A 9,158-nucleotide genomic window follows, 5' to 3' on the forward strand; every position below is an offset into this window, starting at 1 on the left:
GTCCTGCAGGCTGGACCCCAGAAGGGGAAGAAGGAAAGGAGAAATAGAGTCCCGGAAAAAACACAAGGCAGGCAGAACCTGGGTCTTATTTTAGCTACCCACTCAGTCACAGTGGGCTCAGCCTGAGGTCATGGGTTTGGATGGTGGGAAAATAAACCTTGTTTTCTATTATGCAGCTTTTTTTTTTCAGACCTTAAAGCCATAATCTGACTGATGTTGGAAAAAAGTTACCTAGTCACTTATAGGTAAATTTGGTCCGATTCAGTGATATCTCGTTCACTTTCTTCCTGATTTAAAACTCAGCCTCATTCTGGGTTGGCTTTCCTTTCTGTCCCCCTGTCTCTGCTCTGGTGTTTCTGTGAACCCTGGGGGAGCCAGTCTTGGTGAGGGGGCGGCTTGCACGAGTGTGACTGTCAAGACGGAGGGAAGGAGCCCCCCGCGTTGGCTCTGAGTGGGCCTCACGCCCTAGAAGGGAATAGCCCCGTCCGCTGCGGTGTGACCCCTCCTGCCGGCTGGTGGCCTTTACGCCGGCCCATCTTGAAAGGTCTGTTGCCAACCCTGGGTCTCCTTGTCTCTGCGTCTGGGCTTCTGCAGGTAGGACCTCCAGTGTGTGCAGGGCAAGCGTGGCTCACTCATATTTTCCTGGTACTTTCAGATCCCGTGCTGCAGAGCCTCATTTTCCCCAACACCCTTGTAGCTTTCTGCGCTCACCTGCCCCACGTAACTGGGGCTTCAGTGGACATTGGTAAGATGCCGACCCCAGGGCTCCATACAGGACAAGCAAGGCGCAGGCCCCGTTGTCTGGCATCCCCAAACCCTTGGGGGTCTCTCCATCAGTGTCAGTCTCCTCTCCAGCGGCAGCCCTGGACTAAGCCCCGCGGTGATGGGGGGATGACAGGCACAGAGACGCAGGGGTAGCTGAGCCATCTTTCTTCCCCGCTCAGCCGTCCCCTTCCCTAGCCCCAGGGCCAGTATGAAGTGGGAGAGTGTGAGGGGAGGTGGAGAAGGTTTGGGGACACTGAGGGGAAAGTTCTAGTTCTGCCAGGTTACACGGCTCCTTTCAAAGGTTTTTCCTTCTTATTTCTCTCTTCTCTGGAATTCGATCGTCAGGCTATTTGTGGGTTTTGTTCTCTTTTTCTCATTTACCCGCTTTCCCCAAAGCAGGGCTACCTTGTCTCTAGTTGTCTGGAGTCTGGCTTAAGGGGGACCCGCTGAGCCCTAGGACACAACCTTGATGAGTTGCGGGCCTGTGGGGAGGCAGGGAAGCACGTCCAGGAAACAGCTGCTTCTCAGGCTACCTGGGGGGCCCAGGGCTCCTCTCCCAGCCCTGCAGTCTGTGATGACGGGACATTTCCCGGATCATGTCCTGGTGTGTTCCCAGGAGTCCGCCAGACCATCTCAGCTGACAGTGCCCATGCCCCCACACGTACCCCAAGTCCACGTCGCCTACTGACCCAGCTTAGGGAAAGAAGCAAATGAGAAGCAGAACCAGGGAAGAGTTATGAAGTCAGAACCCTGCGTCCTATTTTGGGCTCAGCCACATGCTAGCGGTGTGACTGCAGGCCCCCAGCTTCCCGTCTTTCGCTGCGGTTTCCCCACCGGGACCCCAGTGGCCCCGAGATATAGGCCGGGCCTCCCAGTCCTGGGGGAGGAGAGTGGCCCCCCGACTCGAGAGTGATGACGGTAAAAGCAGGAGTTACACCTCCAAGATGGACAGCGCTTGATCTGCTTAAGAGCTCCCCCTCCCTCTTAAAATAATAATCAGAGAGGAAAATAATAATGAGAAAGTCTCATTTGCCTTTCACGACTCTGGGACTCGGCACGAGTCAGTTGGGGAGCCCTGGCCTGGGGTCAGCGAGCCAGTACCCGGCTCTAACTTACTGAGCGACCTTTGCCAAACCACTTCCCCCTTCAGGGCTGCAGGTGTTTCATCTGTTAAACCGGGGCACTGGACCAACCGACCTCCAAGGCTTTCCCGGCTCTAGGACTCTGTGTTTTGATTGAGCATCGCATTAGCTTCAATGCGATGCAACGAATGACCACAACCAGGGTGTCCTAAAACAGCTGAAAAGTGTTCTTTCTCGGAAGGCAAACGTCGGAGATCAGGGTGTGGGCTCAGGGCTCCCTCGGAGGCTCAGGGGAAGAACCAGGCCCTTGTTTGTTCCAGCTCCTGGTGGCTGCTGGCATTCCTTGGCCCTCTTTGCCTTGTAGCCACACCACTCTGATCTGTGTCCTTGGCTCCCATTGTCTTCTGTGTGTCTCAAATGTTTCTCTGCCTCTCTTATAAGGAAAGGACACTTGTGATAGCCTTTGGGGTCTGTCTAGATAATCCAGGATGATCTCATCTCAAGATCCTGAACTGAATTACATCTGCAAAGACCCTTTTCTCAAAGAAGGTAACACTTATAGATTCTACAGATCAGAGGTGGACCTGTCTTTGGAAGGCCATTGTTCAGCCTACCACAAACTTCTGCTGTGTCCGTGACCAGCTGTTCAATCAGTCTACCGCAAAACTATGTCCCACAGCAAGTTCGAGGTCCAGGGAAATTTGAGACATGCAGGGGTGTGCATCCCTGTTCCCCAAGGGCTTCTTGTCTAACTGAAGAGTCATCAGCCCCACACGCCAGCCAGGCAGCCTTGGGAAATCTCCCACACTCCAGACCTGGAACTCTCCGGGTTCATATCCAAGTCCTGTCACCCCTAGCAGGGGGCTCCTTGACAAGTTATTTAGTGTCTCTGGGCCTTGGTTTTCTCATTTATAAAATGGGGCTAATTATCCTTACCCCATTACTATGGTGTGGAGATTAAGTATAATATGGACAGTGGCTGGCATCTAGAAGGTGTTGATGGTTCAGCACGGGGACAGCATAGGCTGTTGGAAAGGACTGATTTCCTCGCTGATCCGTGAGGAACCAAGGGCAGGGAAGTGGGAGGACTTGGCCAGGTTTGCACAATGAGCTGATGGCATGGATGGGTCGAAAACCGAGGTCTCCCAACACTGAGCACTTTCCTCCACTTCCCAAAGCCTTTACTCCCCCGGATGAATCTTTTGAAGTCTGTTTTCCCAGGCAGCCAAGGGCTCCCATTTGCACTGAATTGATCCCGCCAAGACTGGAGAAGGCCAGGTCCACAGGCCCCCAGGCACTACCAGTGTGAAGCTCCCAGACCCTGGGCTGACCCAGCCACCAACAGAGAAGGGGAGGCCTACGCTATCTGGTCCTTCCCCAGATCTCCACTGCCCTTTCAGCATCGCTCACTGGGGACAGTCCTCACGAATGCGGCTTTGCGGGACAAGTGGGATAAGAGCGGAGAGAGGAAGTGCCTACCACTGCAGTTTGCTGCCAGCTCTCTGCTCCCATGTGCAGCTCTTTAGCTGATCAATGTTTAACTCTTGTCTGCAGTCAATGTTTAATCCCAGGCCAGCCAGCCCTGAAATCGAGCATTTCTTGGTAAGCATTTATAGAGCATTTTAGTAACAATCGCTGGAAAAGAGAATTTTGACAGTGACTGCAAAAGCTAAATACCAAGCCCCTCTCCCCCAAAACCCTGTTTTTTAAGGAAGTGGACCATTTGGGGTTATTTATGCCCAGGTTGCCTGCCTTGCCATCAGCAAATAATGATCGAGTATTTCCTGGCCCAGCTGCCATCCACAGGCAGGAGCACAGCGTTGGCTCTTGCTGTTTTAATTTCACCTTTGGGGCTTGAGAGAGGGCCTGGGACGTGGATGACTGCACTTTTGCTCAGCTTGGCAGTGTGGTCCCTGTGTGGTCACTGCCTGGAGCCCCAGACTGGAACAGTCCAGTTGGCCTGGCTTAGCTCGGGTCAGATTTTGGAGGAGTCTCTGAGCCCAGACTTATGTTCAGAGGTTTTCTGGTGAACCTCCTCGTCAGGAAGTAAGTAGGAGGAAGCTTCCTTATAAATGTTTGCCTGGCTGGTGGGTGATTTCATAGGGGCTCCACAGGGCCCTTCTTAGGGGGCTCGGAGCAGAGTGTCTATGACCTGGCAGCTTCGTGTCCATGCCAAGAACAGCCACAATGAGGGAAAAGTCACAGTGCCATGCTGGGTGGCAGGTGTGAGGGGAGTGTGAGGGGAGGAGGGGTGCTACCAAATTCAAGGTTCAGGTCACTGGATGTGTTGCAGAGAGCCACTGGCTGGCCACGTGTGTGCACCGGGGCCTCAGATCTTTTCTTCCATCTCCATGAACTCAGTGAGTCACCTTCTCCCTGACAACCTGCCTCCCTGTCACTGCCCAGATGTCCAGCCCCTCACTGTTTTCCTAGCTCCATTGATTCCTAATTAGAAAGTGAAAATGACATTTCTTCTAGGCCTTCTGGAGTGGGGCGGGAGCGGGGGTTGTCTGTACTCGACCGTTGTGACTGGTGGGGGTGTGATGGCAGAGACGGTGGTGGGCACGCCTGAGCCCGAGGAGGAGGCTAGACGTGTCGAAACTGAACGTGAAAGATCCTGGAAGTGGAAAATCGGCTTCGGTCACCAGGCTCCCTCAGTTTCCCCTAGGCCAGTTCCGGGACCCCGGAGAGCTTTTATTCTCTGATTCTGTGAGGCAGGAACAAATGAGCAAGTCTTTTCTGAAGTTACCAAACCACTCTCTTGCCCTCTACTGCCTGCATCCCCTGGCCAGGGAGGGGCGGAAGAAGGAAGATTTTCAGAGCAGACATCCAAAGTCAATAGGTGGAGTGTCAGGTGGCAGGGCCCAGCCCCTCTCATAAGCCACCGGGGTCCTCCTGAAAACTTGCTGTTTCCTTGTTCCTGGTCTGAGTTTGGCCTTTAGCCCAAGCTTTGCCTGGCGGCAGCCATTAAAAACACATCCTCTGAGATCCCCTGCAGCCTGTGCCCATCCGAGCCTCAACATTCCCATCTGTACAATGGTATACAATCTGCTTCTTTCCAGTGACGTATACTGTAGTTGGTTTTCAGCTGTCTGTGCTACCCGGGTCGGGGAGAGTTGTATTTCCTAACCAGTCTGTCCTTCCCATGCCAGGATTTAAAGAAGCAAACTCCCCAGGGCCCCCTTCCTGAGCTCTTGTCTGAAGTACAACATCGTCAAATTATGGGACAACTTGGAAACGTCATCATGGCTCTCTTCCTTCTAAGATACTCAGGGTTGGGGAACCAGGAATCTGTAACGTTAGGAAAAGAAGTGGCCCTTGTTACCTGAACCTTTATGCTCAGAGCAAAACTGGTAGGTCTACATCAAGGCAACAAACAGGCAAAGGATGGGACTTGGTCAGAGACTGGAAGAGGCAGAAAAGAAAACCCGACATGCTAATCAGGGAATGTTTCAGCCAAACAGGACCAGGAGGCAAACAGCGGCCCCCTGACTCAGCGCTTCAGTACTTGTGATGTCTACGGGCCACTAGGAGTGTGGCATCGGGTCCATTCCAGCAGCTGGCACCTCTCTGCTGCCCATCTAGGTTTCAGCTGCCCCCTTGGATGGTGGGCCGTGGGGTGATGGCTCAGCCCCTTGATGACAGTGAGGGGAGCTGTTTGGTCTGGTAGGCCCAGGGCCTGCAAGTCACGCTGTGTCACTTCAAGAAAAATGGAGGGCTTGGTGGCCCTGGACTTGGCAAGCAGCACCACCCACAGAGAGTACTTCCTTTAGTACCGGCTCTCCATTCTCCATTCGACCTTTGTCAAGCTCTTAGCCCTGGATTATCCGCACCAATGGAAAATAATCACATAATACATGTCTAAAATAATACTTGACTGAAGCGAGGTGTAAGTCCTTTCATGGAAATACCTCCCTCTCTGTATCTGACGGGAGCTGATTCTGTACTTCCCAGACCCCACTGGCTCCTGGAGGAGAGGAAGAAACCCCCCAAACCCTTGTGGAGAGTATGAGAAGTCGGCTGCCAAGTCAAGCACTTGTCCTGAGTTACCTGTGACAGATGGACACCCCTGCAAGCGTTAGGATCTGAGCTCGATTTTTGCAAATGCCAGTAAGGACCTCAGGACTGGTCAGTGAAGTTTTCGCTCTTAGTTCCAGCTCTCTGAACTTTTCCACTTCACTTAGCCAGGACAGGAATAGGTCAGCTCAGTGACTGAAGAGAACAAATTACTGGAAATGATTATGAGACTTTTTACACACAGGCCTAAAAGAGGAAAACAAAGACTTCTCTAGAATCTTAAACAGGGAAGCGTGTGACCAAAATAAGCAGGCTGTAAGTCCAAGCATGGCGGTGCAGTGCCATGACCAAGGATTTCGTTTGTGGCTGCCTTGTGTTCAGTGGCTCCCGGCCTCTTTCTGTCTCCTCAGTCTTCTCATCTGTAAAATGGGGATTATCTTGCCTACTTTATAGAAATGTTGCATTAGGTGAATGTAGAATGTGAAAACATCCAGGAGTGTGCCTGCTTGGTAGAGATACTCAGTGAACAGCAGCAGCATTGTTATGCAGCAAGGTGAGACTGGGAGGGTTGCTCCCTAATCCAGAGAACATGCTTGATCTTAGGAAAGGGAGTGCTTCCCTGTATCTTGGATATTTCCCATGGACACTTGGCTGATTCCAGCTTCAGAGACGGAAGTCCCCCTGCTCCTCGTCCCAGAGATGTGGGTATCAAGCTAGCTGGGGATAAGAGATTAAAACCGGAGTGTTGACAGTTTCCAGCAGTGGCCATGGCCTTCTTAGCCACCTTTGCCTCTGGCCCTTTAAATCCAGGCCCCTGCCCCTCTCCAGGTATCCGTTAGCCCATAAAGGAGTGCGTTAAGCCCATAAAGGAGTGCTTGAAGCCTTAGGGGTTCCCCCGCTTCCTTCCTGGCCAAGATTTCACTCAGATCTTATCTCTGTTCAGCTCCAAAGACTTTGCTCTTGGCTCTGCTCCATCCCTTTGAGCTTGTACTTGCTCTCCCCGCTGGTGGACCTCAGCTTTCCCTGGAACACTCTGGTTTGGCAGCCTCTCCTACTTCTGGAAGCTGCTCCTGACCCCTGTCCAACCCCTTGGACAACACCCTGGCCGGCAGGTGCCCTCCCTACCCCCAGGCAGGTGGTCAGGCAGAATGCCCAACCACTGCATCCCAGACAGGGGCTTACAGGGGCTCAGAAGGAGGAAGGTGCCAGCCAAGGGTGGCCAAGGGAAGCTGTTGAGGAGGTTGGAGTCAGATCCTTCATATCAGAGTGGGAAGTGGAGAGCCTCAGTTGGTTTTACGGTTTAATGCAGGGATTGGCATTAAGGCTGTAAATTAATTACCGCTCTTGAGCCAGATCCAGCCTGTGGCCTGCTTCTGTAAATAGTTTTGTCGGAACACAGCCAAAAGTTATTCACTTCAGGATGGTTTTTGGCCACTTCTGGGCTGCCAGGGCAGAGTGGAGCAGTTGCAACAGAGGCTTTACAGCCTGCAAAGTCTGAAGTATTTGTTCTCTGGCCCTTTATAGAAAAGGTTTGTGACCCCTGATTCAGTGCATCAGGCTTCCCCAAACAAGGAGTGATTTGAGGAGCCCAGTCCTGTGAGGTCACTTCAAGCTAAACACGATAGTCCAAAACCTGGGGTAACACGTACAATGTCCCCTGACCCTCCCACCAGGGCTATTCACAATGCACCTTGGTGTATTAACTGTGAAGTCACTCAGTCGTGTTCGACTCTTTGCGACCCCATGGACTGTAGCCCACCAGGCTCCTCTGTCCATGGGATTCTCTAGGCAAGAATACTGGAGTGGGTTGCCATTTCCTTCTCCAGGGGATCTTCCCGACCCAGGGATCGAACCCAGGTCTCCTGCATTACAGGCAGACGCTTTAACCTCTGAAAGTCTTCCAAAACTCCTGCAGAAAACCCGCTTTTGGTTTAAGCCATGTTTCCCAAATTTCTTTGATCTACCAAACCTTTTCCTCAGAATAGCTTGTAACAGTCCTCAGAAGCTAGTGTTTTGTGGATGCCTCTGGAAAACACTGCGGAGTGGTCCTATACAGTCTGGACTTGCTCCCATTCCTGCATGCAGTGAGCTGAGGGACTGTGGCTGAACTCTATACCCCTAAGGGCCTGTTTTCACATCGGCTGGATGGGATGATGGTGACTCTTCTGTCTCTCTTACAGGTGTTTGAGGCAGGCCCCTGCGATCATGTGCATGAAAATGGTCTAGAGCCAGGGGTGTGGTGGCTTTGATTCTCGATGATGAGTTTTGCTCTGATCTGGTGTTTAGCAAAGGTGAAGTGAGGAAAGCACTAGGTCAAGGTCACGAGTTCCCTCTTCTAGTCCTCATCCTGCTATTCCTAACTGGGTTAACTGAGAGCCTTTCAGCAAGCTGTTTTGCTGCCACAGGGTCTCAGGCATCTCACCCTGGGCAGTGGGTTTTAGACTGGTTGATCTCTGAGGATCTATTAGTGCTGAAGTTCAGTAATCCATTTGGTTAGGTGCAGGCAACTTCACTGCTTATCCAAAACAGTGAGCCTTTCTCTCCCAAACCATGAAGAGCGTATCATATTTATGCTCTCTGGACAGCGTCTGGGTTCAGCCCCAGCTTTGCAGGGGCAGCAAGGTAGGATTTGTGGTACTGCTGGCTGCTTAGGAGGCAGGGCTGAGCCTTCTGGGACTATCTCCCTGACAATTCCTGACTTGATGTTGGAGCCTTTCTTTCCCTTCTCTTCCATTGCTTGAGGGCTGCTCTGTCCAAACGTGAAGCTCAGACAGCTTGCTGACAGATCTGGCAATGTGACAGAGCAGAGGTGACACTTGACGAGACGTGACACCCGGGACCAGAGCAAACCCCCAACAAGCATGTGATGAAATGGTCGCAAAGCAGAATCCACATAAAATTCCTCTCGGCCATCTCCCTTCTTATCCACCCCTCTTACCATAACCGCTTTCCAGCTTTATCAACAGTCCTTGGCATCAGGGAATTATAAGCAGTTGAATAAGAGGAGCTTTATGAAGAAGATGAGAATCTACTGAAAAATACCCTTCTCCTTCATGAACTTAGGAAAATCCCAGAAAATCTTGACTGGGTCAAAAGGTCTACAGCATAGTGAGTATGGGGCCAAATGGGGAGGGATGAACGGGGAACAAGTGTTCTTCCTCTTGGTCCCCATGTAGGGACCTGTGGGGTCATCTATGGGCCGCCCCCCCGCCTCCACACATAGAAAGCGCTTCAGAGCATCTTCATGGGCAGGGTCACCAGAGGCCACAGAGACCACGCCCCTCCAGTCAGCCA

This window comes from Ovis aries, chromosome 12, assembly GCF_016772045.2.
Source record: "Ovis aries strain OAR_USU_Benz2616 breed Rambouillet chromosome 12, ARS-UI_Ramb_v3.0, whole genome shotgun sequence".
Taxonomy (NCBI): Eukaryota; Metazoa; Chordata; class Mammalia; order Artiodactyla; family Bovidae; genus Ovis; species Ovis aries.